At 42.3% G+C, this 24,427-nt stretch overlaps 1 protein-coding gene and 1 pseudogene across 1 annotated transcript in view; one reads left to right on the forward strand and one right to left on the reverse strand.

Annotated features, from left to right (window-relative positions):
• SPTBN1 (spectrin beta, non-erythrocytic 1) overlaps positions 1-24,427 on the forward strand; it is a 547,674-nt gene that overhangs the window by 103,015 nt on the left and 420,232 nt on the right. The gene's annotated exons all lie outside the window — the stretch shown is intronic.
• LOC115465408 lies at positions 14,140-15,589 on the reverse strand (annotated as a pseudogene).

The following is a 24,427-nucleotide window of genomic DNA, read 5'->3' on the forward strand; positions in this document are numbered from 1 at the left end:
AAGTGAAAGATTCCTTTATGTTGAATATCTTTCCTTTGTGGATGACTGTGTATTAAGTTATGTCCAATAAAAAAGGTATCATCTTATTTTCTTTTCCATGTTTTATTTTGTTTGATTTCTATTGATAACCTTAAGAGTGGACTAACACGGCTACCACACTCCTCTACTCATAAATTACCCAAAGTCCCACCTTCTTCCAGTTCAGAGACTAAAGTTCATAGGAGCCCTGCTGGACTCGCAGACGGCTCATGCCTACCTCCCCGAAGTGAGGGCAGACAATCTTCTGTCGCTGGTTTCCTTGGCCAGAGCATCTCAGCAGATCACAGCTTGGCAGATGTTGAGACTCCTAGGCCATATGGCCTCCACAGTTCATGTGATTCCTATGGCACGTCTTCACATGAGATCAGCTCAAAGGACCCTAGCTTCCCAGTGGTATCAAGCTGCAGGGGATCTAGAGGATGCAATCCAGCTATCCACCGATTTTCACAATTCCCTTCAGTGGTGGACAATTCGATCCAATTTGACCTTGGGACGTCCCTTCCAAATTCCTCAGCCTCAAAAAGTGCTGACTACGGATGCATCCCTCCTGGGGTGAAGAACTCATGTAGATGGGCTCCATACTCAGGGAGCTTGATCCCTTCAGGAATCAGGTCTTCAGATCAATCTCCTGGAGTTGTGAGCGATCTGGAACGCTCTAAAGGCTTTCAGAGATCAGCTGTCCTATCAAATTATTCAAATTCAGACAGACAACCAGGTTGCCATGTACTACGTCAACAAGCAGGGGGCACCGGATCTCGCCGCCTGTGTCAGGAAGCCGTCTAGATGTGGCTTTGGGCTCGCCATCGGGCATGTTTCTCCAGGCCATGTATCTGACAGGCGTAAACAACAGTCTGGCCGACAGGTTGAGCAGGATAATGCAACCTGATGAGTGATTACTCAACAGGGCAGTTGTCTGCAAGATCTTCCGAGCATGGGTCACCCCCTTGGTGGATCTTTTTGCCACTCAGATCAATCACAAGGTCCCTCAGTTCTGTTCCAGACTTCAGGCCCACGACAGACTAGCGTCCAATGCCTTTCTCCTTCATTGGGGAACAGGCCTGCTGTACGCGTATCCTCCCATACCTCTAGTAGGGAAGACTTTGGTGAAACTCAGGCAAGACCGCGGAACCATGATTCTGATTGCTCGCTTCTGGCCGCGTCAGATTTGGTTCCCTGTTCTTCTGGAGTTGTCCTCCGAAGAACCGTGGAGATTGGAGTGTTTTCCAATCCTCATTACTCAGAACGAGGGGGCACTTATGCATCCCAGCCTCCAGTCTCTGGCTCTCATGGCCTGAATGTTGAGAGTGTAGATTTCGCCTCCTTAGGTCTTTCTGAGGGTGTCTCCTGAGTCTTGCTTGCTTCCAGGAAAGATTCCACAAAGAGGTGTTACTCTTTTAAATGGAGGAGGTTTGCCGTCTGGTGTGACAGCAAGGCCCTAGATCCTCGCTCTTGTCCTACACAGACCCTGCTTGAATACCTTCTGCACTTGTCAGAGTCTGGTCTCAAGACCAACTCCGTAAGAGTTCATCTTAGTGCAATTAGTGCTTTCCATTATCGTGTAGAGGGTAAGCCTATCTCTGGACAGCCTTTAGTTCGCTTCATGAGAGGTTTGCTTTTGTCAAAGCCCCCAGTCAAACCTCCACCAGTGTCATGGGATCTCAACATCGTCCTCACCCAGCTGATGAAAGCTCCTTTTGAGCTATTGGATTTCTGCCATCTGAAGTATTTGACCTGGAAAGTCATTTTCTTGGTGGCTGTTACTTCAGCTCGTAGGGTCAGTGAGCTTCAAGCCTTGGTAGCCCATGCTCCTTATACTAAATTTGATCATAACAGAGTAGTCCTCCGCACTCACCCTAAGTTCTTGCTGAAGGTTGTGTCGGAGTTCCATCTGAACCAGTCAATTGTCTTGTCAACATTCTTTCCCCGTCCTCATACCCACCCTGCTAAACGTCAGTTGCATACATTGGACTGTAAGAGAGCATTAGCTTTTTATGTGGAGCGGACAAGCCCCTTCATACAGTCCGCCCAAATGTTTGTTTCTTTTGACCCCAACAGAAGGGGAGTGTCTGTCGGGAAACGCACCATTTCCAGTTGGCTAGCAGATTGCATTTCCTTCACTTACGCCCAAGCTGGGCTGACTCTTGAGGCTCATGTCACGGCTCATAGTGTTAGAGCCATGGCAGCGTCAGTGGCCCACTTGAAGTCAGCCACTATCGAAGAAATTTGCAAGGCTGCGACGTGGTCATCAGTCCACACATTCACATCTCATTACTGCCTTCAGCAGGATAGCCGACGCAACAGTCGGTTTGGGCAGTCGGTGCTGCAGAATCTGTTTGGGGTTTAGAATCCAACTCCACCCCCCACCCCCCCCCAGGCCCATTTTTATTCTGTTCCAGACTGCACTATCAGATGTTTCTTCGTAGGTCAATCTTTGTTATGTCCTCGCCCGTTGCGAGGCCCAATTGACCCTGTTTGTGTTTTGAGTGAGCCTGGGGGCTAGGGATACCCACATGTGAGAACAAGCAGCCTGCTTGTCCTCGGAGAAAGCGAAGTTACTTACCTGTAGCAGGTATTCTCCAAGGACAGCAGGCTGATTGTTCTCACCAATCCGCCCACCTCCCCTTTGGAGTTGTTCCTTTCTTTGGTTTTGCTTCATAAGTTGACTGAAGTGGGACTCTCGCGTAACGGGCGGGAAGATGGCCGTGCATGCGTGGTGCGCGCACCCGCACTTGAAGGCTTTAGCAACCTTTGTTGCTAGGAAGATTTTCTGGACCTAGGGCTGCCGTGGACGTCACCCACATGTGAGAACAATCAGCCTGCTGTCCTTAGAGAATACCTGCTACAGGTAAGTAACTTCGCTTTTGCTTCTGGTATTTCCTGATCCCTATGAAAACAGGGAGATTTACAGTTTGTTAGTTTTCAAGGATCTCATCCTTTCCCGTTCTATTCTTCACTTCTTGAACAAGGGAGAGTTGTGGTTTACCTGGTTTTCAAAGGTGCTTACACACACATCTGTATCCATCCATTTGAGTGAAAATAACTCCCCTTTCCTTCTCTACACAGACAAGGCCCTTTTCTTTTGAGTGGGGGAGAGTAGCTTGTTAAAGCAGCAGGCTGAGAACCATGGAAGCAATGGTTCAAATCCCACTGCTTCTGGTTGTGATCTTGGGCAAGTCACTTAATCCTCTGTTGCCTCAGGTACAAACTTAAATTCAACTATAATGCTTAGGTGAGATTCCCTTTTTGTGGTATGATTTTATTTTTTTGGAATCTTCTAATTTGTCTTTGGGATAGATTATATTTGAGATTTTTGCATCCCACAATACAGTTCTCCAAATGGCAAATATACCAGAAAGAAAAGTTATACATTTTAGTTACTGGGAATGCTGCATGCTTACCAGATATCTGTCTTCATAATACCTGGCAGAATATTTAAAATAACTCAGCACTTAAATGGTTTACACAATGTATATAGTTGTTGCATTGTATAGTTAAGTGTCTCACTGTACACACATCTGTTTTTGTTTGAAAATGTTTGGGGTGGTCTTGCAGACTTGGTTGAAGGAATAATGACGTGGTTATATGAATCTGTCCTTTTATTTTTGCAGCTCTGCCCCTCCCCCCCCCCCAAATAAAATCTGTATTGGCTGAATTTCTCCACTAATGAATGTATACATCAAACACTGGTGCCTTTCAGCAGTTAAACTTAATTGAGCTGATCTGTCAAAGGTTTTCTCTTATCCTGTGTTAATAGGAAATAACCTGTGATTAACTAATCCTATGACAACTGATGCAGCTTGTTTGTTAATTTGCAAGTTACAACTTTTTGTGCAGCTGGTATATCCTGACTCTATTTCTATTATCAATATAGGAAATTCCCTTTTTAATGAACTATTAAAAAAATGTTTATCTTATTTAAGATACAGCCTTCAAAGTCAAGCAATGATGGACAATCTTAACAATGTGGGAAAAAATCCTATTGCATGGAGATAGCAGGTTTTAGATACCTTAAAAAAAAACAACAACAAAAAACCCATCACTCTACTTCCCTAAGTTTCCCTCCATTTTATACCACCTTTTCTCCAGGCTGTCTTGCTAAGTAAGAACTTCATTGTGTAAGTGCTGAAGGGGGCATCTCCTCCAAGACTGACTGACCATGCCACACTGACCTGGCAAGAGACATCATTAGAGCAGTAGCTACCTTTCCTTTTTCCATGGGTTCAAGGATTTCCATTTCCCCTGGCCCCAGCCATCTCTTCTCTCAGTCAAGAGAGTGAAATATGAGTTTCCTGTGCTGAAGTACCCTGCTATAGTGTGATACATAGGACATGTCTAGGAAATACTTTCACTGTACAGATTTTGTTCATTTGTGTGCTCCAAATACTAGATCTGTCCCTCAGGAGATGGAAAAGCATATTCAGCTTTCTCGGGTAAAATTTGCTGTGGTGAAAGGAGGAATTTCAGAATGAGCGTTGCTCTGTTGTTCACAGTTAATTACAGCACTTGGCTTAGATGTAGAAGGAAATGTAAAAATCAGGAGACATACTGGAGGGCCGACATGGTTCCGATGGGATCTGAACAGGAAGGAGTCTGCAGAAGCACTGGGAAAAATATGAAAACATAATTTTGGAACACACCCTTCCATCTAGTTGAGAATTCTTTTCATAAATATTTACTTGAGCAGAGTGCAGCAGCCATTGTAATTTCTGCGTACATGAAAAGACTGTTTGTTTGTTTTTTTTTCTTTTCCCAGAGAATTCACTTCTCATCCAACCTCTTTCTCTGAAGTGACCAGGCATTTATATAAGAGACTGTCTTGTTTCTTAGTGAATTCTAAAGCACAAAGCATAGGTTTCCTAAGTGACTCTAAAAGGGCAGAAGAAATCAAATATTGACTAGAAAAAAGCAGAACTAAACAGTTTAAATGACTTTGTTTAAAAATATATAATTTTTCCTAGGTGGCAGACTGAATCATAAGCAGAGTGATCTCTATAATTTTATTTCTCTGTGGTATTAATGAATTTTTTCGAAAGAATTTATCTCTACAGTAGTGATTCCCTGATTGGGGTTTTTCTGATATCAACAATGAATCTGCATGAGATTTAAATTAAGTGAGAGGGTGGGTTGGGAATCCAGGGATCAGATTCTGCTTCTCCCACTAATGTTCCATCTGATATTGGGGTCAAGTATCTTACCAAGTACTGCTTCATGTGCTAACTTTGATTGTAAACGTTCTGGGGACAGGAAATGTACTGGGTGCAGTAATTGACTTGCTTTGATCTAAATCTTTTTATTAAACAAAAAAAGTAGTGCTACTGCACTTGTACCTTGAATATGATAAAACATTCTGTGGAGTATCTGGGTAAATGGCAAGCAAATAGATGATATACAGGTATGATTTTCTCTAGATTTTCTAGACATGATTTATTTGAAGCAGCTATCAGATTGCAGCTCTTTAATTTGTGCTCAAAATATATTGAAAAGTGAACATACTTTTTATTGTGTAATATGTTTCTTTTTGAAGAAGGCCTACATTGAATAACTACCAGTAAACCCTGTTAAAATCATCCAGCAATGTGAAAACAATGAAAAGGAAATAACTGACACCTTGTGGGGGATCATGGTATTGTAACTTGTGATTGATAAGTGGTTCTCAACCTTTCTTCTATTTTAACACACAGTGTTCATATGTGTGACACACTGAACAGTACAATTTGTGACTAAACAAAAAGATATTCTAAATGTCATTTCATTTTAGTTAAAAATAATACAAGGGAAATATAAAACAGAATTTATTTTATTTCCTTTAAGCCATGTGTTCTTAACCTGGGGTCTGTGGATAGATTTCAGCGGATCTATTAACTTGGATGAGGAAAGAACTACAACTTTATTTCTACTAATCTCTAATTGAAATTTAGCTTTTCCTTCAATAATGAATGTAGGCAGCAAAGTAAATTATGGCCTCAAGACTAAAAAAAAAATGTTAAATTCAATTAATATCAGTATCCAAAATTATACCTTTAAGTGAAACTAGAATACATTTGGTTGTGTGAGGTATCTTTTTCTTTGAAACTTTGTAATAGATAATGGTCAACACATTTGTTATTTTTTAAAAATATTTTGATAAAATTACAAAGGAAACAATTATGCTCAGATTAAGCTATTTGTATTTTATACATTTAAACACATTTTTCTAAGAAGGATGTGGTGCAAAAAGGTTAAGAATCTCTATTTTAAACCTTTGAAATTAAAGCTATTGAATATTTTTTCTCATGTTTTAAATCTTCATTTAATTAGTGAAAAATCTGGGATTGATATGCTGCACATAGTTTTTGATATGCGTTTGAATGGTAGACAGATTCTAACGTTGAGGTTCTTTATTCCCATTCTGGAGTCCTATATATACAGAGCAAGAATGCTTCCACTTAAAAGCCAGCTGTACACTGTTGACTTTTCTGGTCATCTATGCTGTTTTTCGTGTTCTTCTTAACAAGCCCCCTTACAAAAAAATTACATATATTCAAAGTCTGGTGTTACCTCGGTAACAGCGACACAAAATTCTTCCATTGCTGGGCATTTTGTGAAGTAACACAAACTAAATAGTAAACAGAACCAATAAACCACAACTTTTTGAAAAGGCAGCACTGCAGCTATAAACCAGCAATCCACCAGCTGCTGAAAAAGCTGAACAAGTTAGACTGCTATAGATCCCACAGAAACTACATATCAGCAGAATCCCTTACTTCTGAAATGCATTCTCACCCATACCACACTAATTACAAAATAAAAGGCTAAAAAAATTGAAATGGAAATCCTGAAAAGCCACAGTCTCTATGAACAGTACAACATGAGAGAAATAAAAATAGAAATACATTTTCTCCTGTACTGTGCAAAAGACAAAGATATAAGAAATGCGAATTCCCAAAGCTGATGTTTTTCCAATCACTAAAAATAGCTTTTTCTTTAACCATTGTTGTAAGGGCATGTTTCTAAGCAGGACAGTCCTGCTTCTTTCATTCCTTTTATTGGTCATCTTCTAAATTGATTTCCAAAATTTTCCCTTCCATTTTCATTTCTTCTCCTTTCCACGTGTGTGCTGCTGGCTGAATATCGGACCCTAAGTTGCCAGAGAGAGGGGATCAGGAAAAAGTAGGAAAAGGGTTGGATGGTAATATCACCTTGAGGTAGTCTCAGTTGGGGCTGAAGTTTTCAGTGCTTATCAAGTGCTCACGTGTGTGTGTTCCTGATAGCGATCTTTCTCTTTCATCTCTTTTCTCTATTTTTCTCTTTTGTGCCTCTCTAGCCATTCATAACTAGACTTTCTTCCCGTTCTCCATCCTACACTCTTCAAGATTTCCTTTGCATCTTGCACACCTCCTCCCCACTCGACTGATTTCCCTTCTCTTTTCCACAGTCCTCTGGTCTCCCTATTTTTCACTCAATCCCTAGAATCATTTCCAACCCTCTGTACTCGTGTTTCCTCCTCAGCCCTCATCTGTCTTTCCTTGCCTCTTGTCCTTTATCTCCTTCCCTGTCGCTCATCCCTTCCCTGACCTCTAGCCCTTTCTTTTGTGCCTTACTTCCTACTTAGGTTCTCATACACCTTCCCCCCCCCCCCCCCAATTACTCCATTATGTTCTTTGTTCTCTTATTTCCTTCACAGACCTTATCCTTTCTTTAGTTTTGGCCCTTTTCCAGACCTCCACATACTTCACAATTTCATACAATTTTCCCATACTTCTCCATTCTTTTAGTTTCATTTCTTGACAGTACAACCTTTCGTGTTGAACAACGCAACAAAGTGGTTCACAAAGAAAATAAAAGGCAAGAAAAATACTTTAGGTAAACTGTAAGAGCCCGATATTCAAAGTGATTTAGCCAGTCGCTGACCACTTAAATCACTTGGTAAGGGCCAGTTGCTAATATTCAGTGGCACTTAACCGGCTAAGTGCCACCTAATCCCACAGTTAGTGCTGAACTCAAAGCCAGCTAAGTTTGGCGTTCTGAGGGTGGAGTCGGCAGCCACTTAAGTGCTAATATTCAGCCCTTAAATGGACAGGTTTACCGCATAAATAGGACCGCATAAAAATCTGTCCTGATTTTATGTGGTAACCCATGGCTGCTTAAGCAGGGCTGTCGGGGGGGGGGGGGGGGGCAAATTTCCCCAGGACCCGGCATCCAATGGGTGCCCGCCCGGTGCTAACATTGCTCTCCTGTTCCTGTGTGCGGCAGTGCCCCAGAGCAGAGTCCTTCCTTCTTGCCACGTCCAAACAGCCTCTTTGGATGTGGCAGGAAGGAAGGACTCTGCTCTGTGGCGCTAACATGCTCAGGAACAGGAGAGTCCGGGCCCTGGGGAATTTTGCCATGCACAGTGACAGAAGCAGGACAATTAAGCGGGGCGGGCCGGGGGGGGGGGGATGTGTTTGCCCCTGGCCTGGCCTTTTCTCATGGTGGCTTCGCTTAAGTGATGAATATCGACTTAAGAAGCTATGTCTTAACTAGCTTAAAAATAACTGCATATTCAAAGCCGAAGCCCGCACAGATCACAGCTTTTGAATATCATAGAATAATACTGTCGGTGGTGAGCAAAGTACTCATTGTTGCCGGCTGAATATCGAACCCTAAGTTGCGAGAGAGGGGATCAGGAAAAAGTAGGAAAAGGGTTGGATGGTAATATCAACTTGAGGTAGTCCCGGTTGGGGCTGATGTTTTCAGTGCTTATTATGTGCTCACGTATACAAATAGGCCTTTAGTGTCATTTTAAAAACAAATGCAATTCAGTTCACTCAACTCAGGAGAAAGGGAATTTCAGTAAAAAGTCCCAGGGTAAGAAAAACAAGCTTGGTACAATCCGGGCAATGTGCTGAGGCAGAAGGGAAAATGAGTTGATCTAAATAGGAGACCGTGTCACTCAAGGGGGTGCTAAAGTTGAGCAAACTGGAAAGATATATAAAATTAAAATTTTGCTACTTGTCCATTATTCATATTGGAACTGGTAAGATAGGGAGAGCCAGTGAAGGTCCTGAACAGGAGATATATGATCAAATTGCCTAGTTTGTTAATGAGTCTCGAAGTGGCATTCTGAATAAACGATAACTGATGAATTGTGTGTTGGGGAAGCCCATGATAAATGGAATTAAAATAGTCAAGTCTGAGTATCGGCCTAAAAGCAAGTTTCTTTACTATGAAAGGTTGAAATAGGGTTTTACTGAACATAACTGCAGAAGTACAAAATATAATTTTATAAATAATGGATGGAATCTGGGGGGTCTAAAATGAGGTGGGAATCGATCTGGAAGCCCAGTGCTAATTCTCTGAGGACAAGCAGACCCAGTATATTCTCCAACAGAGCCTGATGCGGATGCTGCCTAATGCATAGTTTTTAGGAAAGTTCAGGCAACATCCCACCACGCATGCGCTAGTATTTCAGTCTCTTCTGTGGATCTGGGAAGGCACATTTTTGTGGTCTCCCTTCAGCACGTAGTTCTTTCACATTTCCAATGCCTTCCTGTGTGAGTTTAGCACTTATTGTTAGTTGTTTTCTTCGGTATTCCCCTTGTTTTGCTTCCCTAATTGTTTTAGTTTTATCGACCCTTCAAGTTTCCTTTATTTTTCCACAGCTCTTTAGGCTCTGTTTTGTCAGTAGTGTCTTTACTGTGTCTGGTTGTAGTGGTTTGAACATGGTCCATATTCTGTCTGCTATGGTGTGGTTGTCATGTGTTTCGCAGTCCTGTGGTCTGTGATGTTTTGTGATCTTGTGAGGTTTGATCTTGTATTTGTTATTTTGTTTTTGAAGTATTGTGCAAGTTTGTCTGCAGTTGGTGGAGGTTCAGTTGTTGCCAGTATGTTCTGGGTTTTCAGTAGTTTGTTCATGAGTAAGAATATTTTTTTCACATTGGTCAAGGCTCGTATATGCACTGTAATATTCTGCTTCCATGGCTTCATCAGTGGGTTGTGTCCATCTACCAGCAGGTGGAGATAGAGAACTAAATTGAAGGGAGCTATACCAGCTGGCCAGCCCCTAAGCTTATTTAGTGTATCTCTATCACCAGCAGGTGGTGGACGGACCTGTCCCAGCTCCTGAATTCTCAGGGCCTTTGCAGTCTCCTGGGCTTGGTAGCCATTTGAGACCAGGGGTGTGTGTGTGGTCTCTGACCCCCTTTGGAAGCATACTGGCTTGCGTGCATGTCCCTGCTTCACCCTGCAGAAAGTCCCTTTCTCCCTGTGCATTACAATTTCTCTCTGTTAACTTCCTCACACACACATACATACACACACATACACATACACACACACACACGGACAGAGAGACTCAGAGTGGTTCAGGCAGTGCGATAAACCTGACCTTTTGTTTCCACGGGAGTTTCCCTCTGCCGGGGTGGAAGCAGTTTTGATCAGGAGAGGCAGCAATCTGACTTTGGAGGGACTTTCTGTTGACTCAGCATTTAGTGAGGCTGGTGTTACGTTGCGAACTGTTCCTTCCTAAAGTGGTGTCAGCGTTTCATCTCAATCAGGATATCTATCATGCTCTGGTGGTAATACATTGGAAGTATGATCATTGGTAGATGTATTCATTGCACAATCAGATCCATGAATACAATCCAAGTTTGATTTGGGAGCCAGAGAAGGCAGTGATGCGTAGGGAAATTATTTCTTATGTAAAACACAGAAATAAGGACCTTGCTAAGGAAATTTTTGTTTTAATGGGGGAGTTAGAAGACAAGAGTTCAGGTAGCAAGACAACTAATGCCCATAACTAGAGGAAACTTCCTGGCCATGTAGCACTTCCACCAAAGAGCTCAGCATGTGCTCTCTTATAGTCAGCATTGGTTTTTTAGATATGAAAATAAGGCAGGCACCTGCTTGTCCCTTATGGTGCGCACGGCCTTAGGCACTAGATTAATATATGGAATATATCTCCACTGAATGAAAATAAAGCATGTACCCAACAATGCAGATGCTGTGTATATTTTTAAGGAAAAAAGGCCTCAAAGAGCTCCTAGATGCAGAACATCTCACAGAGCTAAAGCGGATCTAAAACAAATCCTCTGTTCATCATCGGCCAGAAACCTTCGACTATGTAATAACTATACAGTTCATTACATCTTTGTCATTCCTTCTTATGCTGGGACAGTTGGTATGCCATAAAAACCTGGCCTGGACAGGTTGCCTGTAAAAAGTGCTGGAAACATCACGTGATGCCTACATTAGCCGCATTATATGCGGATGCACTTAAGAGGGGAATTTCACCCCCTGCTCGAATACTGTGCTTATTGTGACTATCCCAAAGCCTGGCAAGGATCCCAGTCAACTGACTCTTACTGACCCTTATTTTTATTAAACTCGGATATAAAAATCTATGCTAAAATAATAACAAATAGATTAAATCGGATACTGCCAAAATCAGTAGATATCTCTCAGGTAGATTTTGTATAAGAGAGAAGCAGCTGACCTAATATTAGAAGCACAGTAGCAGTGATTACCATTGCTAAGCAAACAAAACTAGATGCAGTCCTTGTAAGTCTTGATATAGAAAAAGCTTTTGGATTTGAAGGAACAATATTACAGTAGATTAAGTTGTTTTATACACATCCTTGGGCACAGGTTCTTACTAATGGTTGAGTATCTTTCCCCTTTTTTTAATAAAAAGAGGTATGCGCCAAGGCTGCTCTTTGTCATTATTACTTTTAGGTTTATGTACGGAGCCATTGGCACAAAAACTGTGCCAAGATGTTTAATATTCAGGGTGTAAAAATAGGAAATTATGACATAACAATGACCTTGTTTGCAGCTGACTTGCTCTTGTTTTTGAATATTCCACAAGTTACGCTTCCTTGAGTTTTGGCCTATTTTAATATGTTCAGTACTTTTATTGGACTACATATTAATCAAGGGAAATTTATTACATATGCACTGGTGGGCTACATTCCCACTTGCTTGGGTAAAGGGACAGCTGAAATACTTGGGACTGTCTTTGCAACTTGTAGACCATTAATGTTAAGCCCTTGCTGATGGAAATGGAGAGGCTCATGAAAAATTGGAAAAATTGCCCTTTATCACTAAGTGGCCATATATATCAAATCAAATCAGGTCTTGTATACCACTAAAATCCCCTCAGGGTTCAGTGTGGTTTACATAGTAAGTGTAACAAAGCTGAGACTGTTAGAATGGATACATAAAATCAAAGAATCTTATAGGAAAGTCAGATGAGAGATAAGGAGAGACCAGCATCATTTTAAATGTTATAAAACAGACTTAGGGAATAGGAAAGCTTTTAGCCTCTTCTGAAAGCTAAGGTAGGTAGATTCTGTTCTGATGGAGATAGGTAGCGAGTTCTATATTGATACTCCTAGTACAGGGAATAGAGAGCCGAGGATCTTTTGATACCAGATTGCCTTTTGAAACAGTGTTACTAGAGTCAGTTCTTTTAGGCTATTGGACTGGGCTAAGCACAGTGAAGCCACTTTAGTTAGTGTATCTGGTGTTAAACCTTATAAGATTTGAAAGACTAAGCAGGCAGTTTTAAACCTCATTCCTTAAATCTGTTAAGAAAAGATGAAACACTAGTATATCTATTCAATTTGAATATTAGTCTGCCAGCAGTGTTCTGTATGATCTGTAGTTTCTTCTGATATTGACACTTGATACCAAGAAATAAGACGTTGCAATAATCCAGGTGTGGTAGGATCAGCATTTGTACAAGCAGCGCATACCTTTTGATCAAAGAGTGATCTGACTAGACAAAGCTATTTCATTTTGAATACAGATTTCTTCTACATCTGGTTAATATGTAAGGAGAATGTGAGTGAGGAGTCGAGCAAGACCCCTAGTACTTTGGTTTCTGACTGTACTGCAAAGTTTTGACCATTGGACAATGTTATTGAAGCTGGGATCACAGTTCCTTGATTCTGGAACCATAGAACCTTGTTTTTTTGTTCAGTTTTAGTTTGTTGGTCAAGGCCCAAGTACTGACAACATTCATGCTGGCCATTACTGATTGAGTTGGGTCTTTATTTGCGGAGGTCAGTGGTAGAAGTAGGATGTCATCAGCATATGATGATAGTAGCTCATTGAGTCTCAGGTGTATTGTGCTGAGAGGCGACATAAAGTAATTGAACAGGATGGGGAGAGCGGGGAACCCTGCGGAATCCACAGTTAGGTGTCCAGTAGTCAGAGAGTTGCTTATTTTGTTTGTCAGAATAGCTTAGGTTTGAGAGGAGTTCGCTGAACCATTTGAGAACAGTGCCAGTTATTCCTATCTGATCTAGGCATTACTACTACTACTATTTAGCATTTTTATAGCGCTACAAGGCGTACGCAGTGCTGCACAAACATAGAAGAAAGACAGTCCCTGCTCAAAGAGCTTACAATCTAATAGACAAAAAATAAAGTAAGCAAATCAAATCAATTAATGTGTACAGGAAGGAGGAGAGGAGGGTAGGTGGAGGCGAGTGGTTACAAGTAGCCACGTTATTGGCCAATGTCAGCCATTTTCTCTAATTTATTTATTTTCAGTTATTTATATAAATTGCCTAGACCTAAGCGGTTTACAATTTTGCCGGAGCCCTTCCACTGTCCGTGCCAAAACTTTGGCTGGTTTGCAGATCAGAACAGTTTTGTTTCCCAGCCTGCAGTGCTGCCAGTGGTGTAGGCAAGGGTAGGCCTGGGCCCCACCCAGTAGCAGCACACGTATGATGTGGCTGGCAGGGATCCCCAAGCCCCACCAGACGAAAACTCCCAACAACTGTCCCTCCTGCATACCTTGTAAATAGCAGATCTTGGCCTGCGGCGAGCAGCGACCGATACACACCGCCCGCACCGGCCCCACAGCCCTCCCTCTGACGTTTTCCCCGCCTAGGCGGAAACAGGAAGTTGCATCAGAGGGAAGGCTGTGGGGCCAACGCGAGCGGCGTGCACCAGCCGCCGCTCGCCGCCGGTGAAAATCTGCTATTTGAAAAGTATGCGGGGGAGGGGGGGGGATGTTTGAGAGACCATATGGCATGCAGGCGACAGAGGGAGAGACCACATCACTTGTGGGACAGGGCGGAGTTCTTCTGCCCACCCAAAACCGGGTGTCTGGCTTCGCTCCCTGAGCGCTGCTATTAGCTCTTCAGACCTATACTGATAACGTTAATCAGGAAGAAGCAGTCACGTTGCATCTGAAAATACCAGTAAAGGAGAGCTACTAAAAAGGCAGAGGCAGGTGTTTAAGTCTCCGATGACATGCTCTTAAATTTCATTGTTCAGGATTTCCTTCTAAGAAGGAAAAAAAAAAAAAAAAATTTAACAAATCTGAGGTAGATGGGAAGACAGCCCCAAGGGCTATTGGGTGTATGAACTCCTAACATACGTGAGGAGACGGCATGACGGATCCCAAGAACCAAAGATAATAAAGTCCACAGGTAGTGTGACATCCAGAAATGCCTCTCCCCACCCAAACAGTCGCAGCCTTTCAGGCGTCAGCCTTCTGTAGAGCAGACGGCCACCGGTTTTATACTTCCCCGAAAACAACTCAAGTTTTGATTCAAAAGTACAGTTCTTTAGTGAGCATGGAGACCACGCAAGGTATCTGCTTCTTTGCACAATAACGTGAGTTGTCAGCCCAGGACTCAAAGCTGGTAGCCACAAGGTAGTTGACCCTGGTGAGGATCTGCAAGACCTCGAGTTCTTTCCCATGGTTGTTGAGCACGTAGCACAGAGCCTGAACGAACCAGGAACCCTTTCCGGGGTTTCTCCAGGAGTAGTAGCCTGGCACAGTGGAGTAGGCGAACAGGAAATCCGCCTCGACTGGGATCTTGTGTCTGGGGCTGGCATCTGTTTCCAGAGAGTCGTCGGCAGACCCGGAGTCAGTTTGTATTCCGTCATCAAACTCGGAGCCCCTGCAAGCCTGGATGAAGAAAAGCTTAGGCTTTCCTACAAGAGACTTGCAGTTGTCCCCTCTGAACAGTGAGGTTAGTGTCTTTATCGAAATGGATCCATCCGTCCCATAAATAAGGCCTTCTTCTCCGTGGCTTAGAAGGATGCAGGCAAAACAGGCACAGTCATGATGGCTTTCTTCAGCAGCGTGTTTGAGTAAGTTCTGCATTTGGTCACATGTGCGGTCATTGTAGGTGGCCACCTCAAACCCCAGACGTTTGAAACAGTGGAACAGTTCTCCTGCATCCTTGTCGGTGCCGCCGCGTGTGGCCATCCCTGTTTGGGCGTCAAAGTTCTTGTTGTTGATGATAACACATTTCCCCAGCCTCTTATAGTTCATCTTGTACTGATAGGCAGGATTGGTGAACCGGTAAGAGATGTTATCGGAGTTGACCTGCAGTTCCCCCTCTCCATCCTTCTTCTTCCTGCCAAAAAAAGAAAACCTGCTACTTCTGGTGGGTTTTGCGTCCACCGAATCCTCTTGCTGATCTTCACCCTCATCTTCACGTTCGGACGGTGGCAGAACAACACCCTGAGGATCCGTCATCGCGTGCCGCAGTCCGAACTCCAGCCGCTTTCACTGGCGCTGCTGCCGCCGCTGAGTCCCAGGATGGGACGGGGAAGCCCACGGCGTTTGTGGAAGCAATGCATGATCCACTGCATTGAACGTTGCAGAGATGTCGAATTGGAGCAGAATCACTTGGTCTCCTTTTACATAGATGTTTGACATATGTAGTTAGAACTAGCAGCAGAGTTTCTGTGCTGTGTGCAGGTCTAAAACCAAATTGTGAGCAGTGTAGAATATTAAATCTTTCCAGGTATAAGGACAGTTGCTTGCTGATGTTGGTTTCTAGTATTTTTGTGAAGAGAAGTATACTAGCCATTGGACAATAGTTTGCTGCCAATGATACGTCAAGACAAGAACCCTTCAACAGCACAGTGAGAACAATTTTACCTATGTCTGAAGAAAGAGAGCCAGATTTTAACAGTTCATTGAGTCCGTCTTGTAACCAATAGATTGCCTCAGCCGAGATGAATGGGAGCAAGGCTTTTGGGCAACGGTTTATGGAACAGTGAGCATTTCCCTAGTAGCGATTGGACTTCCTCAAATGTCAGTGGTTGAAAGAATTCCCAGTTCTGGTCTGTCTTGTGATCTTGGATTGGGGGAACTCCCCGGTGATTGTAGTAGAGTTGCAGCTTAACCTGTTTACCTCGTTTGGGTTGGCTTTATATAGCTCAGTCCTGATTTGAATGATCATATTTGTGAAGTGATTGGCTTGTTCTTATGTGGAGGGGCCTCCTTGATGCGTAAAATCACCAGAAGTAGTGGAGGTTAGGCTTTTGACTAATGAGAATAGTTTTTTTTTTTTTTAATTTTTTTTATTGTTAAGAACCTCTTGGTCTATTAGATTGTTGTAGTTCTGTCATTTGGCATCAGTAACCTTCTTCTTTTTATAGCACCTGAAGGCAGACTTCCATTTAAGTTTGTTAGATATGTCTTTGTTCTTTCTCCATTGCTTTTCAGTGTGTCGACATTCCCATTTCAGGTTGGTTAGTTCTTCTGTAAACCATGGAGAGAGTCTAGTTCTCTAGACCTTTTTAGTAGTGAGTGGATCAACCAGCACTGTCGTCACCTTAGTGTCCCAGATGGATTTAATTGAGTTTTGTGTAGGAGTACAGGATATAAGGGAGTCACTCAGCTCCGAACAGAAGATGGCGTTGTTGATTTTACCTCTAGTGGGTATGAGGTTGAATGGTTTGTGTTTGTTTAAGCTCGACATACAGAGATCCATAGTAATTTTGAGTTGGAAGTGATCTGACCAAGGTACTGGCTTCCAATCAAACGAGCTGATTAATGCAGTGGGATAGGAGGACATGAAGTCTATCATGTGGCCTTGTTAATGAGTTGCACCCTTTGCAAAAATAGGTAGCTCACAGTCCTTCAGGAAAGATTTGAAATTGTGGACATTGATGTTCTCATCATTTTCCAAGTGTAGATGTAGATCTTCCAGGAGGATGATTTTGGAGAACTGGGACATGGCAGAGGAAATGATCTCTAAGAGTGATGGTTCAGCTTTGGACCAGGTCCTAGGCGGACGATAAATAAGGAGTTGGGCAATTTGACTTGCCTCCTTTCAATCATCACAGAATTTGCCTAGCATGTATTCTAATTTCCGGAAAACCCCTGAGTTGACTAAGGAAACATGGAAGAAACTCTTAGAAATGAGTGCAAGTCCGCCACCTTTTTTACCCTGTCTTGGAGAATGAAGAATGTCATATCCGGATGGGCATAAGTGAGGTTAATATCATGCTGTTAACCTCTGTGATCCATGTTTGAGATATATAAGAAGCCCAGATCTGAGGAGTCCAGAAGATTGCTGAGTATGAGAGTTTTGTTCCCTACCGACTTGTTGTTGATATAAGTAGCGGGGACAGAAGTGAGCTGAGGCATTGAATCTGAAGAGGGGATGTGTTTAGCTAGGTTTAGAAGAAAGTGAGGTTTGTTTTTTTTTTTTTTAGCTCATTGATAGTGTTGAGGTGCAGAGTGACTGTAGTATGCTTTGAACCTTTGGTTTTAGCCCGTGACTGTGTTGAGGTTCTGAAGGTGGTGTCCAGTGAGCGTCTGTCACTAAGGTTAGATTGTTTCCTATCCCAGGGTTTTCTAGAGGTATTATGGGGATAGTGCTGTGTTCTGAGTTGCCACCCAAGATGCCCAGTAGGGTTAGGCAAAGCAACGTGAGCCCACTGCATGGTGGTAGTTTTGAGCTGATATAATATTTGAGCTGGTGTGGTAGGCTAGATCAGTGTAATAGGAAGAGGATAGTGTCTCTGGTGTCAGAAGTTAAACCATCTGTGGCTTGCAAAGGTCCAACTCAGGAGGATAGTGTCTCTGGAATCAGTCTCGGGGGTCAGTAATTAAACCCTCCGTGGCTTGCAAAGATCCAATTCAAGGTGCTGCTGCCGGCCAGGTCTATAGGTATAGGTAGGGCTGGAACTGCGCCGTCACTAGCAGTCTGTGGTGGGGGAGTTGTCGATGGCTAGCGAGGACTTAGTGCCTCATGTGCTACCAGAAAGGAGTGCCCAGACTGGGTGGCAGTGTCATAAGCTTAGCATTAGATTCCCTTGAACAGTCACAGGAAGAATTCCTGCTGGGTAGTCTCATGAGGGATAGATTGCTGTGGCCAGCCGTTGATTTTCCATGCAGGAGGAGAGACTAGCAAAAAAAAAAAAAAGAGGGGGGGGGGGGTCAGGATGTATCGGGCCTTAGATTCCTTCACCTGTGAGCTGCTTAGGGCAGAATCAACTCCCGGTCTTCTTTCGTTGGCCTAGTGAAGCCCTCTTCTCTGGGATTGAGCACATGTCTCCAGTGTTGCATTGATAATTAAGCTGACACTCACCTGGATCGCTGTTACAAGAACTGCAGAGGTTAAGCTTAGCATTAGATTCCCTTGAACAGTCACAGGAAGAATTCCTGCTGGGTAGTCTCATGAGGGATAGATTGCTGTGGCCAGCCGTTGATTTTCCATGCAGGAGGAGAGACTAGCAAAAAAAAAAAAAAGAGGGGGGGGGGGGGGGGGTCAGGATGTATCGGGCCTTAGATTCCTTCACCTGTGAGCTGCTTAGGGCAGAATCAACTCCCGGTCTTCTTTCGTTGGCCTAGTGAAGCCCTCTTCTCTGGGATTGAGCACATGTCTCCAGTGTTGCATTGATAATTAAGCTGACACTCACCTGGATCGCTGTTACAAGAACTGCAGAGCCCTAAGTGCCTGTTGTTCTTCATACTGCCTCGGATCGACCCAGTGGGGACTCGCTTTTTGCCAGATGGATGTGTAGATGTATTCTTCAACATTTGCCTCTGAAATGATCAGGAAAAGATTTCAGGGAGTAACATAAGCTATCCTCTAAATTCCACTAGCAAGGGAAAAAGCCAAGATTGTGGCTTAAATCTTTAAATGCCCTGAGGAAGGAAGTGGGGCTGGGTTTTCCTAACTTAAAAATATACAGTATAGCTTGTTTTAATGCAAGAAACTAGAGACTGGGTGCTGGGGACAAGTACTTATTGTAATTTTGCTTTGAAACGTCAAATGGTGCACCCCTATAACCTGGGAGTCCTGTTGCATGCAAAGGGATGGATTGTGTCTGCCCCCCTGAAGCAGAACCTACTTTTACAATCTGTGAGATGGACTTGGAAATTAACTAGGAGAAGATGTGGGCTGCCATTTCACTGCTCCCCTTATTTGCCCATACTTTGCAATGGAGATTTCCTCTCAGGCATGATGGGGTGGGCTTTCAAGAACAGAAGCAGAAAGGCATTGCAATGTTTCAGCAGGTGAGAGGACAGGGAGAAGCACTAATGCATTCTTTACATTCTTTTGAGATGTTACTTAATACATATGGTTTAAGTAATTCATAAAAATAAATACCAAAACATTCAAATTGGACATTTTTGCACAATTCACGCTGCAGGATGAAGTACATAAGGGGCTTATAGGGATATGCTGAGTTCAGAAAGAAGTATCAATCAGCTCCCTTTCAGCAAACCATTTAGAAATGTTCTGGTGGCATAGCAGAGCAGTATACGCACCTGTGGATTTTTTTTTACAGGGTGTAAGATGTGTGGTAGATTTGGCAGAAAGTACAGCTACATTATAAGATGTTGAATAGGCTTTACATGCGCCCCAGTTGGGTGCATAAAATCTGGAAAGATCGGTCCACAGATTGCCGGAAACGTGGAAGGGATGTATTTTCACTGTTGTTGGATGTGTCCTCCCATTTCTCATTTCTGAGCAGTGGTGTGTACTTATTTGGAGTGCTTGATAGGCCAAACTGTTCCTAAAAATGCAAAATTGTGCTTGTTGGATTTGGAAGATGATTTGGACTTGGAGTTAGAGCAATATTTATTTGTAAAGAAGACCTGTTTAATTGTTAAATGTATATTGTTGCAATAGATATAGCCTGAGCCTCTTATGTCGATGCTGTGGAGGAATTATCAGTAATGTATAGGATAAAAAGATGAATACGTTTTTAAAACTTTGGTCTCCTTTTTTGGACTCATCACTCAGGTTGAGAAGTAGGTTATTGAATAATTTGAGAACTTGAAATGAATGAGGTGTTGTCTATATGTTCGTATATATGTCAATAGTGCATTTAATATTTGGCTTGGAGATGTATGAAGTTTTCTATGCTAGGGATGGGAATTGAGGGGGGATTATTAAAGCATTGGGAATGGTAGAAAAATATGGTTGTGTTTGTGGTACTCTTCTGTTGTATTTGCATTTATTATTGTTCAAATTCAAATAAAGGTGATTTGGAGAAACATAATGTCCTGATTAATTGTGGTCATCCTTGAAAGGCTGGGGTTTCTGAGGGCCATTGTGTTGCACTCTTTATATGCCTGCCTCCTAAAGTCTCTGTCTGAACTGAGGATAAATCAATACGATGTCAAGTGATATAGCCTATTCGGTGGGGGGGGGGGGGGGGGGGGGGGGGGTTCTAGTAGATTCAAATTAGATAACGCTACTGTTTGGAAAACAGGATACTGGGCTAGATAGACCATTGGTCTGACCCAGTATGGCTACTCTTATGTTCTTATATACTCATTTGATTTAAGTTTTTTTGAACATGGATGGGGGACAGTTTTGGAATATAGAAAGAATAAAGCTCTTGTACTCTCAATGAATGGATAGGGCGTGGTTTTGTATTGAGAGAGATCAGCCCTTGGCAAATTTGATGAGAGATGGTGCCAGGGTGTTTAATATCCGGAAACTTCTGTAGAATTTTTGTTGTTTACACTATAAGACTGGGATTCATCACCGGGATGGATAAAAGTTCAGGTTTGTGGTGGGGAGGGGGGAAGAAGTGGTTTCCTGTATTGATGGTTTTTTCTTGCTGAGATGATACAATGTTTATATAATCTTTTTCTTGAATAAAAATTGATTGATAAAAAAAAAAAAAAGACTAGGATTCATATATTTGTGGGGGAGGGGCGATTGAGTTAAATTATGCTCTGAGCGTATGAAGGGATGTTATATTACGTTTAGCTGTTTTTATAGATTTGTTTTTCCCCTTTTTTCAATGTGTCAAAACAAATACAAACAAGTGTACTTGTAGATGCACTTAGAGGAAATACTAGGAAAATAAAAATATTATTTACGTGCCCCTGTAGAGAACCACTTGGGGCAGTGATCTTCACTCTTTTTCTAGCAAGAACCATGTTGGCAAAAAAAAACCAAAACCTTCAGTGTGAGAACCAAGATTGTTACTGGATAAAGTAGACAGCACACTGATTTTTTTTTTTTTGGGGGGGGGGAGGGGGGGTGTCATCCTCCTTGTTGTCATCTTCATCCAGTGAGACAGCAGTCCCGAGGGGTTACCCTTCTGATATTGTAGCATGGTGCACACACACATTCTGAGTAATTTTTGTAACTAAAATAGTCTACCGCCTCTCACATTTTCTTTTTATGTAAGCCCATCTCCCCTTGCACATTCTCTATCCCTGTTCTTAAAGTGCCTCTCCCCAGCACACTGTCTTACAACTCTGTTCCAGTTGGTCTCAGTCCTCATAAGAACATAAGCGTTGCCATACTGGGAAAGTCCATCAAGCCCAGGATACGGTTTCCAACAGTGGCCAATCCAGGTCTCAAGTACCTGCCAAGATCCCAGAACAGTATGCTTATCCTAGAAATAAGCAGTGGATTTTCCCGAGTCCGTCTTAATAATGGCTTATGGATATTTCTTTTAGGAAATTATCCAAGCCTTTTTTTAAACCCTGCTAACTGCTTTTACCACAGTCTCTAGCAAACAAATTCCAGAGTTTACATGTTGAGTGAAGAAGTGTGTTCTCTGATTTGTTTAAAATTTACTATTTAGTAGCTTCATTGTGTGGCCCTAGTCCTAGTATTTTTGGAAAGAGTAAATGAGCAAGTCATTTCTATCCATTCCACTCCATTCAGTATTTTATAGACCTCTAGCATATCTCCCCTTAGCCATCTCTTCTCCAAGCTGAAGAGCCCTAGCTGCCTTAGCCTTTTGTCATAGGGAAGTTGTCCCACCCCTTTATCATTTTTGTTGCCCTTCTCTTCACCTTTTCTAATTCTGCTATATCTTTTTTGAGGTGCAGTGACCAAAATTGCACACAGTATCCTCATCCCCATTCAGTCATTGTTCCTCTACCCTGAGCAGGAGTCCTCCACCTACAGTCCTGCCATTGGGTGGTGCTGTTTCACTATCGCATTTATAATAGTGAGGACTCCAGGAGACATGCCTCTCCTTAGTGATTGAAAGCATAATACTGAAGCACCACCTCCATTGGCAGCAATGCAGCTGGAGGACTCCCACTCATCTTAGGATGGTGAAGGCTGTTCCCTCTATCTCCACTTCCAAACCCTTCCAGCTTGCTTTCTCTTCCCCCCCCCCCCCCCCCCCCATTTTTTTAATCCTTATACTTGCTTCTTTTGCTTGCTGGCAGTGCCACTTCTGGAACAGCTATTTTTTTTTTTTTGCACCACATGGCTTAGCAAGTGTGATCTGCTTATTGCCTACTTTTTCCCACTGTTCTGTCTTAGAATAGTCATGGATTCTGGGCAACACATGGCTCAAACTTAGCTGAATGGCCACAGAACAACTGATATGGATATAGTGCCAGTAGCGAGACTTGGGGTGGAATAAGTCATTTAGGGCAGTCAAAAGCACTTACCTAGGAGAGATGCTTCAGAGTCTTCTTTTGTAACATAGTGACAGCAGATAAAGACCTGAATTGTCCATCCAGTCTGCCCAACAGTCACATCCATTATCAATTCAAGATTAAAATCAACAGTGAATATATATAAGATTATATACTTGATCATGGTCTTTCTGGAACATAGACCGTAGAAGTCCACCCGACTCTGCCCTTATGTTCCAACTACTGGAGTTGCTGTCAAAGCCCACTCCTCTAGCCTATCCGAATATGTCATTCATGGGACACACACTGTCAATTCAGTTGTACACTCAATATTGACAGTGACTGAGATATATTAAAGGAAAAAGGGAGACTGAGAGAATCTAAACTGAATACATAGAAACAGTGTTGACATTATAATATCCAGTATAAAGAATTATATAGTGTGCTAGGAACTGAGCTGTATTCATGGGACAAAGACATAACATAATCAAGAAAAATGAAAAATGGGAGAGCATACAGAGGGGAACTCATAGCATATTCTAGCCTATTCCACTACTACTACATTTTTGCTTCTAGGAAAATTTTAAGCTGATTTGGGTCAAAACGTTATACAGTAATGTCATGGAAATTGCAAAAAAAAAAAAAAAAACCCCTCCCAGAGCTAGCACCTCTTGAGATTTTGCAAGGAATTTGAAATAGTCTCAAAATCTAATTGATCTGTGTTGAAGGCAAAAGTTACTAGCAGTGTAGCCTTAGATGAAACTGCTGGCAATAAAGACAGTCTAGACTTGACCTGCATTTTAGAGAGCTCATTCTTTACCACTGCCTGAAGTAACTTGCCCTTTTTTTGCAGTATAAAATGCCCAAGTAATAGGGAGCCTAGGCTCTTATAGCAGCTGTAATGAGTCCCATAAATGGCTCTCGAATAAGTCCAGAACTACTGTCAAAGAGGACTTCAGAAGGTTAATAAAACATAAGGCACTTGTTTTATACTAATACCATTCTTTTTTGCTGTCTCTCCCTGGGCATTTACTTGCATACGTACAGCATTGGAGCTTCAAAATACTTTACCTATATGAACAGACGAGGATTTATTCAAACCTATTTAATGCTGCTTTGCTGGAATGAGCAACATGCGGGTTACTTTTAGTAAATTTTAAGTTTGTGGTTGGGCTAACTTTATCTGGGAGGCTGATTGGCATAGTAATTTACTTAGCACTCTTCTTTCATCTAGTAAGTCAGTCCAGGCTGTAATGTAATTTCTGAACTAAAGGGTTTGTTTAAACATTCATTCTTCAGAGCAAAAAAAAAAACACACCTTATTCAACTGTTCATATAATTTGCCTTCAGTTAGATCTCTGATCTGTTTATCCCAACTTTACACTACCCATCTTTCTATGTGTCTATAGGGCTCATTGTCAAAGCACTCGCAAAGTTCTATAGGTTACAATCGGGCTAATTTTCAAACGAGAAAAATGTCAAAAAAGTGACATAAGTCTGCATTTGGACGTTTATCTCACAAAAATGTCCAAATCAGTATTTTCAAAACCTCTTTTTAGACGTTTTTCTCTGAAGTCTTTCAGAAGGATGTCTAAATCTGAAGGGAACGTGCCAGGGCGTGTTCAAGGCGGGACTTGGGCGTTCCTAAGACTTGGACGTTTTTCAGCAATAATGGAACCAGACAGACATCCAAGACTAAAACTTAAATGTGGGAGGCAGGGCTGTGTGTAAAAAAAAAAAGAAAAAAGTTATATGTGTGGGTGTGTGGAGGGAGAGTGCTAGAAAAGAATTTTAAAAAATGGATGCTAT

The sequence above is a fragment of the Microcaecilia unicolor genome, chromosome 3 (genome assembly GCF_901765095.1).
Source record: "Microcaecilia unicolor chromosome 3, aMicUni1.1, whole genome shotgun sequence".
NCBI lineage: Eukaryota > Metazoa > Chordata > Amphibia > Gymnophiona > Siphonopidae > Microcaecilia > Microcaecilia unicolor.